Genomic DNA, 16,693 nt, shown 5'->3' on the forward strand with positions numbered 1-16,693 from the left:
CGGGTGATCAATGCATTAACCGATTTTTTTTCCTCTCTCCTCTGAAATCTGATTTCCCGAGTTTTCAAAGTGAGACAGAGGGAGTTCAGACTAATGTGGATCGATTGTTCCTCTCTCAGACAGGAATACAAAGCATTTTATTAGCCAGTGAAGGGTGAAACATACCGGGACACAAGACGTGAGGCTGAACTCGGATTTCTGTCTCACCTCGACAGGAAGACACCTCCCGCTTCCACGTTTTTCTTCACACTTGCAAAGCGTGCGAACACGAGGAGGCGACGCCTCCCAAAATATGTTTTCTAAAAGCAACGACGTGAAGATAAAATAGTAATAATACAAAACATGGATGACAATAACAGGGGGCATGAAAACAAAGCAGAGAAAACGCAGCAGAGAGAGGTGTTAAAAAAGCAATATGTTGTTTTTGCCTCCTTCCTCTCTCGCTCTGTCAGGAGCAGCTTATTATAGCGTATTGATTTATAAAGCTTTAAATGTGATCCTCCATGTCCAAGTCAAGGGCAGGGAGTGAAAGAGAGAGCGAGAGAAAAGGAGGAAGGAGAGAGACGCCTGGAGACGGATAGAGACGGAAAGAGTGTCCACGGCGTGGGGAAGTGGCGGCGAGGCTTTTTCAGAGGCGCACTACAACACAAAAGGGTAATTGTTTTAGCCCAGATGTTGCTTTCGCACAACAAGCAGGATACAATGTTCCTACTGAGCTGATGAGCCCAATCAGTGAAATGATTAAAAATTGATTTTGTCCCTGTAATTACAGTATGTAAACTACTTAGCCGGGATTGCAAAGGAAGTGATTTTCTAATTACGTATATACTCTGGTGTCTAATGATTGGTTTTTTGAAGTAATGAAGAGAGGGTCCTAACGACTCCACTGTGTTCTGTTGTTGAAGGGAGAAGGCAGGAGGAACCGTGTGTGTGTCGGGGAGGAGGGGGGCTGATGACAGAGCATCGTTAGGGCAAAGACAGCAGGCTCGGATACAAAAGGGGGGATGAAAATTGAATTTTTGCCAGCCAGCGCTCGCACGATAACACGGGGCCCTGTGTTCGCTCGCGTCGGATCCGGGAGCTAAATGGAGGCTGCGACTTCTCGTGGGGGTCGCCAGGCCCTGACCGGCCCGCAATCTGGAGCCTGCAATTAAAACCTCACGGGGTTAAGGATTGAGGACATTGGGCGAGCGCGGGAGAATTAACGGACGAGCCACAGAGAGAAAAGCAGAATGCGGAGCCGCTCGGCCGTTTGCGTGGAGACGGGGAACTTTCAGGAGAACTGAGCCGATCGGGCTGAAAAAGCTGAAAGAGGGACGCCTTGAATTTTAGTTACAACAGCAGTCACCTCAAGGTGCTTTAAACTGCGAGGCAAAGACCCTGCATTCAGGCGACCCCCTATCAGCAAGCTGTTGGCAACAGTGGGAAGCAAAAACTCCCTTTTGACAGAAAAAAACCTTGGGCAGGACAACGCTGTGGAAGAGAGCCAGGTGATGATGCGTGCAGCTTGGTTTAGAGTCGTCTCGGCTCTGTTGTTGATTCTGGAAACATCTGCTGAGACCTGAATGACACAAATGAGTAAATAATACGTTCTTTATGTAAAATTTAGCAGTCAAAAACAAAAGTCGCTGTTAGCCTGTTGACCTCAGTGAGTGATGTCACAGAGTGGTTTCATTAATGAAAACTCTTTCACACGTACAGATGTGACTTGGCTTGACTCATAATGGGACTTTTAAAAATCCCATCATTATTATTTTTACTGTGTGAAACCCCCTTGCTCTTATTTTGAAAGTCAGCTAGACTCGTCCCTCCTGGTTTTGGGACTGTCAGGTTGTGACTGTGGCGGTCCTCAGCATCATTCAGCTGCCTCTTCAGAGAGTCCCTCATCCGGTGGTTCAACCGTCCTGCTCTGGTCTGGAGATGCTCTGCGAGCGGTGGGGTCGCTCTAAGCACCGGGCAGAAGCAGAACAACGTGGAGGACAGATTCACCTGAGAGGCAGCTGCACCTGTGGCTCATTAAACTGCCAGAGACGATGAAGACAGCGAGTGTTTGCAGAAAAGCACCAGCCAAAGGGTCGAGCGTCACTCTGCTGGCATTCCAGGTCCTGCAGACCATATGAGCCTCGTCTGTTCGTTATCACTTCCACGAGTGTCTTTGATTATGAGGGTTTCAGGAAACGCCTCTCAGTGTTAGGAAGGTTAAGTTGGCGTTAACAGCCACTGGCTTTAGATTGAAGCAGGAAGAGGAAAGACTGGAAGACTCGACTCAGCCTTCTGTAGGAGACGACTCGACGGGGCCTCAGAGATGCGACCTTTGACTCAGATCGTAAATTAGAATCCAACATGGAGTCTGGTAAGCGGCAGCGCTGTGGCAAGGCGCAGAGAGGGTCGCAGCGTTGCTCTATCAGACGGAGAAAATAGAGATAAAGTTCGAGGGTCGCAGAAGGAGCACATAAATCACAGCACACAGAACGAGTCTCCGCCTCCACCGCCGCTCTGCTCGCCTTTGCTGCACTTAAGACATCCAACAGAAGTCAACATGCTTGCTCTGGCTTACCCTCTGTTCAGTATTGAATATTTAATTATGACTTTATTCATTAATATTTTGAAAAAAATAATGTTTCTGGAGGAATGAAAGGACGTGAGTTAGGCCTGCTCTTATTGGGAGGGAAAGATCTGTGGTTTTGAGTTCCTCGGGAACATTAATAAGTGACAGAAAGCTCGATTAAGAAAGCCGGGATGCGACTAGAAAGAAAAACGACAAAGCTTTGAAACGCTGCCAGAATCACCAACTGCACTCCTCTGACACAGCTGATTGTAAGAGGAGCCGATAGCATAGCTGGCTTAGGCCTTTAATAATTCATTTAGTTAGGCTATGATCTATCATTTTGTACCTTTTGACATGCGATATTGAAATTTAATATTGCATCAATACAAATGATGTATTGCCAGTCGTCGGGAGAAAGGATGTGGATTGCAAAAGGATCTCTGCAAATGTCTTTTCTCCCTCTCTTTCTCTCTTCCCTTTCCAAAGCTTCATTGTACTCGAGTAGAAAGGCATAAGAGAAACATCTGTCTTTGCCCCCCCCCGTAACTCTCCACTTTGATATGTGTGTTTAAAAAAATGACAAGTGAAAATGCTCAGGGAGAAAGTCTCCAGCTCGAGTCTGAGCGGCTCAGAGGAGACGGGTGGGGGTGGAAGCGAGGAGCAGAGGGAACATGACAGCGGCGGCTCAGGGAGAAGCGTGTTGTCGAGATCTCTGACACGGCCCTTTAGAGCAGCGAAATCCCGCGGGCGGTGATACTCGGGGACCAAAACGAGAGAGAGGTGCACGGCACCTGTCCATCCTGTGAGGTCATTACAGACACACCTGCCCTGAACGCTGCCATCACACGTATACACGCTGGTGGCGCTGCTCCTCACTTCCTGTCGTAGTTCTTCTCTTCCTGTCAAACACAGCCAGACTTTCTAATAATCAACTCAGTGTGCGGTAATCTTTGCAAGCCCAAAGCTCAGCTGGATCTCCATGATGTCGCAGAGAGGGGCTACAAGCCCCACCCACCTGCAGTGAGTGGCAGCCAATTAAAAGAAGAAAGTCTTAAAGTGGGAGGAGCTTTTTTCAGAGAAAGGAGGGGCTGTACTGGGACCCGGGATCAGAAAAAGAAGCCTCATTCTGAACTGTGAATCCTGCAAAGCTGCTCTGGATCAGTAATGAATTCAGAGACCGTTAGCCTGGATGTCGTACGGTGCCGTGTGCCTGGATAAGTAGCTGTCAGTCAGTCTGGGGTGGTCGCGTGTCTAACGTGAGCTTGCGGCTGATAGGAGGAATAAATTAAAATGCATCCTTGCTATAAACACAAACCAGAGATGATCTTTTCACTTGTTATTTTCACTTGTCCGAAAATGATCGATGATAATAAATCAGTGAAATGGATGAAAGGTGGAGGCTGAAGGAAGCTTCAGCTCCCAAACCTCCAGAGCCCGAGCAGAAGAAATGCACAGTTCAAACACGGCTCACGGCGACCTGTCGAGGGTCAGGGTGAGTTCAGTTTGTGCCGCACATTAACCAGACACGTGTTTGGGATTCAGGTTTTTCCATTTGGGAACTTCAATCATTTCTATAGAAAAGATTTCACGTTGATCAAAGCAGACCCTCAGACTAACCCAGCACGTGTTAGCGGGGTGAATAAAGTCATGTTTTCGAGCTCTTGTTTGTCGGCATTGGACGTATTTAGGCGTAAATGTAAATCGAGGCGTTCGTTGGGGGAGGGTGCACAGGGGCTCCTGCTCTGCTTCTCTGTGAGACGCAGACGCGCTCGGTGTGAACGGATCCTCACACGGCTTCATCACCATCCTCTGACTACCCATGCCACCCTGGCTGTAATAAAATACGGCGTCTGATCGGCCTGATGATTGCAGTTGACGGCGTTGATGATGATGGTGATAGTGTCTGCGACGATAAAGATTACGACTGTGTGCTCATTACAGAGGTACACTGGTAACTTATTACAAACCGGGCTGAGACGCGCTTCCTCTGCGGGTGTAAAACGCTACGTTTCCACGAACAGATCTAACATGTGACTCTTCGGTGTTACACAAAGCTTTGTCTGAATCAGAGGCGCTGACCTGTGATTCCGTGTGTCACGCTGATGACTGCACGGTTCTGTGTCATTCACGCCGCATGTGTTTGCATTTGCATCTCAGCGTCACTTAAACTGCAGCTGTTTCTCAAACACGCCATCTCACGTCCAAGACATTTTATCAAAGTAAAAATGTGCTCCTCGGCGCCGCACGTGCACGTTGACCTTTAGCCGTGCCCTGACACCGCTCTGAACACGGAGGACGTCTGCCGCCCTCCCAGGTGTCTGAGCATGTAAACAGCGGGGTGGAAAGACCCGGCGAGAGAGAGAATGAGGTGCGGTTGGGAGGTGCACCGGGTCGTGGTGTGCCTCCCTGCTCTCAGCCTTATGTCAAGGCTTTATTATCTCACCTGCCAAGGTCCCGACCTGCTACAGCCAGCATCTTCTCCTCTCACCTTCCACCAAATCATCATACAGCAGCCGGGCTGAGACACAGCTCAGTGCACGCTGCCCTCGTCATAAACACTTTCATGCACAGAAAAATCCACATATGAGAAGATGCTGCTTCGAAGCTGGTTTGAAGAAATCATCCACCGTGGAGGCCGTTTATAGATCCCTGACAAATTAAAAATGTACAGTAACGCATTTGAACCATTTCTTATTTGTTATTATTTCCAAAATCTGCAAAACCTCTGGACTCGTACTTCGAAGGTTAAGTGTGTGTGTGTGTTTTTTTTTAAACATGGAGGCAGAGGCTCACACGTGTAGGACACGAAACTGAATTAATTTTAGAACAGAACAGCTAATATTACTTTTGTAAACTGACACTTATTTAAACTGATATAAATAAAATAATATTTATTAATGATGAGTAATGTTATAATTTTACGTCACAGTGGAATAAAACTTTTTCTGTGTTTTATAAAAATGAATCATGTCTGAAGACACGATGGTGATGATGACACGTCTTCTGTGTCACGTATTAATTATTGATGTTATTGCTGTTTTATCGCTGGTCACGGAGCCTGTTCTCAGGCAAATGTGAGGTCAGTCCTAGCAGCACTGCGCTGACTACTGCGATGTCCACACCGCAGACCACGATTGGCTCGTGTCTTGTCCTCTTTGCTTGCTGATTGGCTCTTTGGAAAAACCTCGTTCTAAGGTTTTAGTGGTTCAGGTGTGCAGTAAGCTTTATGCACGTTAACTAGCTAACAAAGACTAGTTTGGATCAGTAAGGGTTATTTGTCTCCAGTTTCCCGTTACTGATGTCATTACAATCAGGATTAAATGTCTCCCCGTCCATAAAGGCGCCACTCTCTCTGTGACTGCGTATGATGTCATCGTGGAAGAAATCGTTCCTCCAAACGTCCCGTTTAACAGATGCCGATCCCGTTTCCTGGTCATCCCGAGGACCGGACTGTCTTTTCTTAAAGTCTTTGTTCCCTTGCACACTCTTTCCTTTCCTTCCTTTCCTCCTGCCTCAGGGGTGCGTTTGGCAGGTCGACACCTCAGCAGGTGGGGCGTTGTGGGCCAGGTGACCTTTGTCTGTCATTGTTTTGCTCCTCACACCTCACCCAGGGAGCAGGGAAGGAGCTTAGCGTATTCCACCTGCCACCGACTCCACCATCGGCCTGCTCGATATCGGCGTTCGGCGGGTGAGCTCGGCGTGCCAACGGAGAGCAGAGAAACTCTCAGACGAAGCCAACGGTCGGAGTGGCCTTTCCTTTGATCCCGCCCGCAGCTGTCGGAAAAGCAGCTGAACGAACCCCGACGCTAGATTCCAAATGCGATTTGCGTTCCTGCGCGTGGCATCGGGAGATAAATCAAACGCACCTTGAGTGAGTAAGGGGACAGAGATGAAATGAAATACCCAAACGCCGCCTCCACCGGGGCCTGATTGAGTTCAGGTGGCTGGGAAGTGTCTCACCCAGGGCTAGTTGTCAGTGAAGGATCTGCTGTCTTCTTGCGCGTCTGCGCTGCAGGCGAGCCGCGCCACGCTGGGCGGGCCGCTTTGACGGATCTTCGCGCGCCTCCCGTGTTGTGGGGGGACAGGCCGTTGACACACTTCATATTTCACAAAGCAAGGTCTGAGGAAGAAATGAAGATTGATGCGTGGCGACGCATCGCCTTTTCCTTCCATATATTATCATTTACACATACGTGACATCCCGAGCACGACGGCTCAACTACATATACATGGCCGCGATCCAAGGCGGCGTGCACGCACGCGCTCACGTGGGAGGGGGCTTCCTCTGTTATTAGAGACATGTGATACAATTGCATTTGATCTCCAAATAAACAGGGAATCAGTCCATCTCCTCGGTGAAGATGGCAGATGTGATGGATGAGCACATTAGCATTGAGGACAACATTAGATTTGCTCAAAATTATTGATCTTTTGTTTGTGAGCCAAGTCGGCGATAAATAACAGTGCATGGGAGATGTGACTCATTATCACGGTGCCAAAAGCCTGACAGACCTCTGTCAAAGCACTCTCTCCTTCCCCCCGCGCTCTTCCTCCTTCCTTCCTTCCTTTCATCTCCGTCACTATGAACCAATTTAATCTGTTTTTAATCCTTCGCTCTTTTCTGTCAGAGCCGCCTTTAAACGCAGGGCCTCACTGTCACTATCTGATTCCCTTAAAATTTTAATCCCACACTGATAACCCTGTATTATTACATGTTACACACACACAGGCAGGCAGGCAGCAGGACACTCACACACACAGATAAATATGTACACACACACACACACACACACCGTTTAGTGGCTCTCTTAGTGTTTTTATTCCTTTTTACCTTCTTAGTGAAGAAAAAATCCTTTTATCACACAATGGGTAATTTATATCCATTACCAGCGTTTTCAATCCTTTTCAGCACGGCTGTCACTGCCTTTGGCACACTCGTGATTAATGTGATCTAATAATAGTCTGCCATTATATTTCCTTTAGTAAAACATGTACCAACATCCTATTCAGCTCCACGAAATTCATTGCCCCTTAAAATATTTTCCCCTTTTCGTTTAAAGACAAGATTGCTGTTTTTTTAATGCTCCTCGGCTTCCTGTGAGGAGGTGATTATTTGTTGGTGGTGGTGGGTGGGGTGGGGGGCTTTTTGTAGACACTTTGGAGAACGATGAGATTCATGATTCAGATACTTCAGGTGTTTGTGTGAAACGGTTGGTATGGGCAGGACACCCCCCCCCAACACACACACCTGTAACCTGCTGTCTTCACCTCGTGGGGTTAAGTTTGGGTGAGACTTGTGTTTGTGTAGACACGACAAACACGCCATGACATTTCCCCCGATGTACCGACCATGTTTCTAATGTTTCTGATATTTCTTGTGTTTTCAGTGCTTCTGTTTTTTTGATGTTTCCGATGTTTCTCATGTTTCTGGCGTCTCTGGCATCTCGAGCCTCGTCACGAGGCTGCTGCAGGTCTCTGTCTCTGCCTTTATAGAAATAAACACGTCATCGGTCGTTCTCGGTCTCTCCATCGGCTCTGCTCACGTGCAGCTCGCCTTTAGACTCTCTGTCAAACCTTCAGCTTTCACTGCGGGCAGTTTAACCCTCGTCCTCCATCTTCCTGTCCTAAACACAGTCAGCTGGCTGAGTGGCTTCCCCCCTCTGTTTTTATTTTTTAATCAGGATCAGAATCAACTTTGTTGACAAGTATGTAGACGCATACAAAGGACCTGGGCTCTGGTTATTTCTTTGCTCTGAGTGTAACAGAATAGATAACAGACAGCAGCAACACACACAGCATATTTATATGAGCAGTGAAGCAGAGTGTGAAGATGCTGGAATCAGTTATGGAATAAATAAGAGATAATAACTTTTTCCTGTGTATACAGTATAGACGTGAGGACTTTATATAAAACTAATTTCTCTAGTTTTGTTTTTCTTTATCGATGGAGTACGCAGAGCTGAATGCTTCCCTGTTTTCAGAGTAATTTCGAGGATGACGCGTGAATCAGGAAACCTGATTCTGTTTTCTTCTAACCTGAGTGAGATCGGTAGATCGGTTTCCTCTGAAGAACTCGTGTGGTCGAGCTCATCTCCAGTGCTTTGCATGTTTCATGCATTGTGCTGAAAAAGAATCAGGGATCATGTGAACGCATGAATCATTTGTGGGGTTTGATTTTTATATAGTTCAATATTAGAATCAAACACTCGACCGCAAACCAACTTGTTCTCCTCCTTTTGTTCTTCCTTTCTTTTTCTTTGGCGAGCAGGTAGTGATGGAGAGCAAAGATGCTCCCCATAGAAAGGATTACGCGCGTGCGTGCGTGTGTGTGCGTGCGTGCGTGCGTGCGTGCGTGCGTGCGTGCGTGTGTGTGTGTGTGTTGCTGGGGAGGTGGTCCAGCAGTGGGCTCTGTTCCCTCCCAGCCGGACAGCCTGAGCCAGTCTGCCACTCATGGGGCACGTTTCAGATGGGGCGGTGCCAGCGCTCGCACACACACACACACACACACACACACACACACACACACGTTCCTGGCTCCCTCCCACAAAGAGGGTTAACCCTTACTGGGTTCTCAGACTTGTATCCAGGATGAACAGGTGGTCCCACAAAACATGGGCATCCATTTCCTCATGTCTTATCCTGCAGAGTGTGTGTGTGTGTGTGCTAGAGAAGGGGAAGGGGTGGGGATGTGTGGAAGGCTGGTGCGCATGAATGTGTAGCTTCACTACACCTTTTGTGTGTGTGTGTGTTGCTCTGTGTGTGTGTGTGTGGACATCAGATGGCCGTGGTGACAAGAACAATATTACATCCAAGTTTCATTTAGCGGGGACGGTGGTGTGTGTGTGAGCGTTTGTTTGTGTGTATGTGTTGGTCGGCTCCTGACCCCTGACCCCGACTGCACCAAACACAGCTGTCAACCCCCCCCCCACACACACACACACTTGCCCCTCTTGTTTCCTGAAGCTCTGCGTCCTGATTCGTCCATTAAAGATAACTTGTATTGAGCTGACCCCCCCCCCAAACACACACACACACAGCTCCCTTCCCAGCAGTGAAAATCGAAGGTAACCATCTTCTGAGGAGAAAACGGTGCACTCGGCTGTTTAACACATTGGCGTGGGGACGGCGAGGGCGTGTGAGGTGGTGCGTTTGGTGAGGCACTTACAAGTTTATCACCTGACCGCTGGCTGGGAGCACCCCCCTCATCCCCCTCACCCCCCTATTTGCTCTTTTGTGATCTGTGTCTCAGCCCCCCCTCCCCCCAGCCCCGTGTGAAATAGACATTTTGAAAGATATGAGTAAGTAAGCAAAGAGAAGGCGAGGAAGGCGGCGAATGCAGCAGAACGCAGCGAGGAGATAAACATAAACAGAGCGCAGAGAAAGAAAGAAAGAAGGTTTCTCTCTGAGTCAGCGGCTTTTAGTAAAGTCTGATTAAACGAGGTAGGAAAGCGCTCGGGGTAGTAAATAACAGAGGTGTCAGAATGTTGCTTAATGACCTGGATATCTGCTGCATGAAATATGGATCTGCAGCTCTGTGCAGGAGCTGGTTTCTCCTTTAAAGCCTTAATGTGCAGGGCTTCGGTCTGAACCTGAGAGCGAGAAGCAGCTTTGCTTTACAGTATCAGTAACTTCATATCACCGGCATTATCTTTGCTCCCATGAAGAAACAACATTACAGCCAGTCTGAGTGAAGGAACCTGTTGGAATCAGCGTCTCCGTGCACTCTGCTGTGGTAGGCTCACTCTGTCAGCAGAGGGCCGAGATGCCGCCCTTCGGTCAGGATTGGCATTTTGAAGTTTGGCGTGGCGTTTTCGTTTTTAATTGGAGGTGATGTTTCCGGCGCGGTGGAGTTACCATGTCTGGCCCTGTGTGATGTTACAGGGAAGCACATTTTGTCTGACGTCCCTCAGTGATGGTGGGCTTTATGATTTTATTGACGATGACAAGTGAACTGTTCTAAAAATGGGTTTAACAGCCAAACATGAAACGCATGTTTCATATGGGAGACGGACTGAGCTGAGAGGTTTCTGTCACATTTCAGGCTGCTTATAGAGCTAATGACTGGCTGTGGCGCTCGCTGCCTGTGCAGAGTCTGTGCTAATGGTGGCAAAACCACGACTTGTACTAAAGTGTCCCGCCCCAGTCATCAGATGTCGAGTTAAAGAAGTGAGTGCGCTTGGCTGAGAGAGGCTGTCGTTAAAGACGACAGCATCCATATTTTAAAGATCATCCACCTCAGCGTCAGTCTCACTTTCTATGTTAACTAACAGCACTTTTAAATAAAGAAACCAAAGTTGACTTTAACTAATTTAATTACATGTGAATTTGTGACATCCCCATATGGAAAAGATATATATATGAGTCTTATAAAGTTTGTTTCTGTTTGTGTGAAATTTGTATGAAAAGCATACAAGAGTGAAAACAGATATAAGATCCCCAGAAGAATTATATAAATTCAAACTTGTATGTTTTGGATACTTACTGAAACAATATATGAAAGTGGCCACTTTCATGAGTAAATCATATAAGCCTTATATGATTCACTATATGAAGTAGGCCACATCTTATGCAAGTCTTTACTATTTCTTCTCCATATGGGTAAGCACACTGTAAAAAGTTAAATTTCCTCGATCGGGTTCTGCCGTCACATTTGGATTGTTTGGGTTGGATGTGTTTCAGCCTTCGTCGGGCTGAAGGACGGAGAGAGTTATATTCTGACTGTCCGAGCAGTCAGTGACCGCACACAGGTGTGAGAGCATCAGCTCATCCCCCTCCTCTTTCCAGGGGGGTGGGGGGAACCCCTTTCTGAGGAGGGGATTCTGGAGGCGGAGAGTGGCGGTGGAGGCAGACTCAGCACTTTTTCATCTCCTCTCTCTCTCTGTCTCTCGCAGGGCTCCCTGATCAGCGGCGAGCAGAAGCGGAGCTGAAGCCGGCTTACGGCGCTGAGCACACCGTCACCATCACGCTGTCTAAGAAAGCACCCCCACCCACCTGCTGAGGTGACTGTCTGAGGTGACTCAGGGCTTTCAGGGGAGAGGAAGTGAGGCGGGGAAGGTGGAGGGAATAACTGTGAGTGGTTCGGGTATTTATAGGTCGCAGCAGTGTGGTGTGAATGAGTGAGGCTCAAGTGCAGGAGGAAGGAAGGAAGGAAGGAAGGAGAGGAGAAAAGATGGAGAGGAGGGGAAGTCTCTGCTGAGCCCATTATGATGTGGCGTGTATGGGGTGATGATGACGATGGTGTCGCTCACTGAGCAGCTGGACATGCGAGGAGACTGCATGAGCATATCGACAGATAATTCCTCTGTAATCCCGTTAGTGAGCCGGTGTCGTGGTTCCTCCAAGTCCAAGCTGCTGCGTCGCACCTCTGCTATCTCAGCCGTCTGTGCCGGTGCGCGGCCGGCCTGCGTTACGTAACATCGATACGCCCGTGCGTGTGACCTGACATAAAGGTGAGGGGTCGGGTCAGGCCGGTCGGGCCGGCCCGACGCTCCGAGGATGCGAGGTTAGTTCACCTAGTAGATATTTGTTGTGCAGCTGCGGAAATGCCTTTGCCTCATATCGGGAATATCTAGCCGAGGTGTAGAGGAACATGTTGCGTTCGTGTGTTAACAGCAGGCCCGATACATGCAGATTTATTTCAGCTGGTATTAAAGTGGGGACGGGGGCGGGGGGCTGAACTCTCCTCACATCACCTCTCGTGCTCTCCTCTGCCAATTTTGGATGCCGACACTAAACGGATCAGCAATAATTCAGATGGGACTGAGAATATATAGATGTGTGTGTGTGTGTGTGTGTGTGTGTGCCATTGTAAAGTCAGGAATTATGGCAAAAAACGTCTGAATAATTTAGTGCTCACATTAATTTTCTGATGCCATTCTTCAGACTCTGACTGCGTCACTCTAACAAATGCGTATGTCGGAAAGTTCAGGGGATTTTGGAGAGTGCCTGTGAACAGTGAGTGATGGCAACCAGCCGGCTCTCAGCTCCCTCTTGTCTACCAACAGCTCCGTGTGAGCCCTGCGCGCCATATTCTTTTCTCAGAACTAACACGGCGGTGAATCGAAACAAAAAGGCCACATATTTTATTTATGTGTCAGAAGTGTGGTGAAAGGAGGGCCGGGGAGGGAGCGGGGCGTATCGCTCTATCTGCCGGCTGATATCACTCCACGCGTGCGGATCAATTCTCTCAGACAGAGGGAGATGAGAAAGGAGGAGGGAGGGAAGTAAGGAGAGCTGGAATGGCGGTCGTATTGATCGGTCAAAGAAATATAGCGTTGCGTGATTTGCTTAAACGTCCGCATAAACCTGAGCTGTCAGAAGTGGGGAGGCAAACGTTGACGTTTGGCCACGCGGGCACACGGAGTGTGGCTTTTCTGCTTGGCTAAGCTGTACACGGCCTCTTACATCCACTTCATGTGGACACAGCAAAGTGGGACGCGCTTTCTCAAACATGTGGCTTCAAATGACCAAAATCTTCTCATCAAAGCACCTGCAGAGACCCACGTCAGTGCAGTGAGTCCACAGATCAGCTTTATGCGGAGCTTTGAGCGCTGTCTCAAACTCCAGAGCTGAAAGTGACAAAAGCTGCAGTTCCTCTGACGTCCAGCAGAGGCAGCAGTGAGTCGGTCCCCACAGGCTCCTTTCCAGCAGAAATAAACACGTTTACAGCCTGATACACAACATGTGTACGGAGGAGGATGTTTCCATCACTCAGCTGTTTAAACTGAGTTTACATGTTAGGGGCGTGGCCTCTTTGACTGACAGGTGCATGGTGGCACAGGTGGCTGTAGCTGCTAGCTGTCTGCTAACTTCACCTGAGCTAACTGCACCGTGTTTGTGCTGTTGGAGCATTTTTAATGACATCATGTGACCAATAATACGCCTGCTGTGTGGTCACTGTACTAATAGACCGTCCAAGAAGGCGGAGCTCCAGTTTAGGTGAGTGAAATTCTAAGATTTTATTTCTAACACAAGTTCATTAGTGCTATTATAATCATATTTAAGACGCCTGCCCAGCAGGGCTGATGTTCAAGTCACAGTTTAAGGCCAGAAACCAAAGAAGACCCTCAGCATTTAAGCTTGTCTGTGGCAGACTTTGGACCAGTCTAACCCCAAATCTGTACCAGGACATCTAGACCTTAATCCCCGTAAACACGGCATGCAGCTGCAGCTGCGCAGGCTCGTCACTCCGTCAGCAGCTACAGCAACCTTAAGCTAAAACTTCAGCAACATGTTTATCAGGCTGAGATGAACTTGTTTTATCTCAGAAATACTCAGAGAGCAACTTTGTGCCAGAGATTTGATAGTGAGTCCAGAACGGTCTCACTGGGGCGCAGAGACGAGCTCTGTTCCTGTCAGCGAATGCATACCTGGCACAAGGACAAGAGTGGACGGGGGAATGAAATTAAAGAGCAGTTAAAGAAAACTGGAGAAAAGAGCAGAGAGTGTGCACGGGGCCATAAAGGGGATAGTTTAACCATTGATCGAGAGCAGCGGTGGAAATGGCAGCTGTAAATCAATTTTATCTTGGAGCAGCTAAAGAGTGTTTTCTAATGAGGTTAATGCCACGTAATGGCTAAATTCCTCTGCTTAAAAGATGCCCTCAAGGTGGTGGCGAGAGATAGATGTCGCCACGGAAAGCTTAACACCTCGCATTCAGCGCCGAGCCGAGGGACGCCGTTTCTTTCATGGAGTTTCTCTCTTAAATCATTTTATTTGTCGGAGGGTTTCAGCAGCTCTTTACATCATCCGGGACGCCTTCCTGTGGGCGGCTTGTTTTATCAGCACACAGAGACGACCACGGACTACGCCGGCCGCTTGCTAAATTATTCATCTGCCGTCCACTTCAGGTGTGATGAGTTCCTCTCCAACTGCAACTACAGCAACCAAAACAAACACACAAAGCACTCAGAAATGGCCATCGGTCGGCTTTAACTCACGCTGTGTGTGCGTCCTCCTGTTGCTGTAGATGCAGAGGCCTGGCTGGGACCGGCCCATCGCTCTGAAGCTGCTTGGCTCTAACCTAAGCCAGGTTTGGGTTATTTAGGCTGACCTCTGACAAGTCACAGCGATCTCGTTGTTATAGCTGTGTGTCTGGTGGCAGCAGGCTAACCAATCTGCTGCCTGAGGTTATGCATAAAGCAGTTTGATTGGATGCTCTTTGACGCTCCTCAGCCTGACCAACAGCCCTTTATGGCTGACACCTTCCTGATGTGAACACACTGGTTATCGACTGGTCTGCAGCCAGTACTGGACTTTACCTGAACTGGTTTCATGTATTTCTAATGTGGACCTTCAGGGAAACGGAGGCAGTCGAGCGTCATTCTTTGGTTTCAACGCTGGCGTATCGGGTAAATAACGCCGCGTGGCAGCAGTGGCTCACAAAGTCTCGTCGCCATCATCTGATTTTCTCAGAAACCCCACACCAGAGCTGAGGGCACGGTAGTACTTTGGGCATTCAAAAAGCGATGAGGCTCACATACGCAGGTTAATTTTTCTCTGACGGTAATCACAGAGTGCACAACAGGAAAATAATACAAGCAAACACGTTTTCAGCCAGTACTTCTGTCTCCTCAGCCGGCGTTGGGCGAAGCACTTAGGGTGGAGCGATGAAATTCAACAACTGATACAACCTCAGCTGATATGCACAGGGATTCCCACAGCTTCCTGTATCTAGCCTAATCACAAGCTAGCTAGCTAGCATGTCAGCAGACGCAGACACGTTAAAATATTACATTACACAAATTACATTAGTTAGTAATGGAGGCGTGAGGAATCCTCTTTGTCTTCAGCGAGAGTGATCCAAGGAGTCTGTTAGCTGTAAACTAGACTCCTCCATAAGGTTGCTAATGGAAAACAGCTCCCAATCAGCAAGTGTTTTTTTGTGATTTGGACGCATTACGGGTGCATTGAACAATCGCATTATGGGAGCGGCTCGGAGGATTCAGGTGATGCCGAACAGGCTTCCTGATTCCCCGTTATTAAGGAACCCATCACAGGCGCGCTCCACGTACTGCAGCAGGATCTTAATTACATGTTATTAAAGCTCAAAGTTAAAACCAGCAGAGCGCCTCCGCGCCGCCATGGCAGCTCTGACACTTTGGGCGTGGCTGGCGAAGGACGCTGTGAGTCCGCTCTTATACATACCTGGGCACCTTTATGGGTGGAAGTGACTCAGTTTGCAGAAAGACCAATCAGAGGCCGTTGTTTTTGAGAAGGCCGACCGGCTCTTATCGCTTTTTTATTCGTCTTTGGTTGAGTCACAAGGGACTCGTTCACGCCGAATGGTCTCAGCCACATTTGTGACGTGAGCCAATCAAAAGGCAAATCACAAACGGAGAGGAGCGGGTCCTTCCTGAAAGATATCTGAGCCTGAAACTGAAGGCCGATCACTCTGACTCCAAACTGGTCCAGTAAACACTCTCCAGTCCAATCAAATCCAGTCCTGCAGGTTTGGGGGCGGGGCATTTGCGGTTGCGTGAGTTTTTGTGGGTCTGCTGTGTGTAACGGCAGTTGGGTTGGTGCCAGGCCACGCTGCATTGTAATGATCGATATGATTCACTTCCTCCATCAGTGACTGATTGGTTTATTATAGCACATGCGCTCATTCACCACTGAGCTGTGTGTGTGTGTGTGTGTGTGTGTGTGTGTGTGTGTGTGTGTGTGTGTGTGTGTGATGAGCACATAAATCTGTTATGAGGCCAGATTTGAAAACGTGAATGCACAGGTGCTTTAAGGCGGTGCTCTGTGCAGCCATGGAAACACAAACGTGTGTGTGTGTGTGTGAGAGAAAATTGAGTACGACCGGCGTGCTGCATGAAACTTAAGGAAAGTTCATCTCCACAGACCTCTAGCATTGATCACTGGGGCCCTAAAGCTATTATCATGATCTAATTAGGTTTAACATAAGTCTGTGTCACGGCCCGGTGCAAGGCTGCCTTGTCCCCAATTCCACACTTTCACAGCACCCCAATTTAAAAATAGCACACATGCACCACATGAATACTAAGACTTTGTTTCATTTACACTTTAATGTTAGACTGAGGTCTGAGCAAAGAGAAATGATGTAATCCACGAGGCGCGGAGCGAGCGGGGGGGTGGTAACCTCCCAGGTTTCCCCTGTCGGTGCTCTGATGATCCATCAAA

General features: G+C 48.3%; 1 protein-coding gene across 9 annotated transcripts in view; it reads left to right on the top strand.

The window, feature by feature from the left end:
- The window catches only part of znf536 (zinc finger protein 536), a 213,568-nt gene that overhangs the window by 40,595 nt on the left and 156,280 nt on the right, over positions 1 to 16,693 (top strand). For 6 of the 9 annotated variants that reach the window (XM_005447858.4, XM_005447859.4, XM_025908638.1 and 3 more), the window contains one exon: positions 11,440 to 11,547. The exons of 2 other annotated variants lie outside the window; for them this stretch is intronic. The gene's annotated coding sequence lies outside the window, so the exon portion shown is untranslated. Of the gene's footprint in view, positions 1 to 11,439; positions 11,561 to 16,693 lie in introns of all 9 variants that reach the window. One more of the 9 variants, XM_019361736.2, reaches the window with a different exon arrangement.

This window comes from Oreochromis niloticus, linkage group LG1, assembly GCF_001858045.2.
Source record: "Oreochromis niloticus isolate F11D_XX linkage group LG1, O_niloticus_UMD_NMBU, whole genome shotgun sequence".
In the NCBI taxonomy this organism is placed as follows: Eukaryota; Metazoa; Chordata; class Actinopteri; order Cichliformes; family Cichlidae; genus Oreochromis; species Oreochromis niloticus.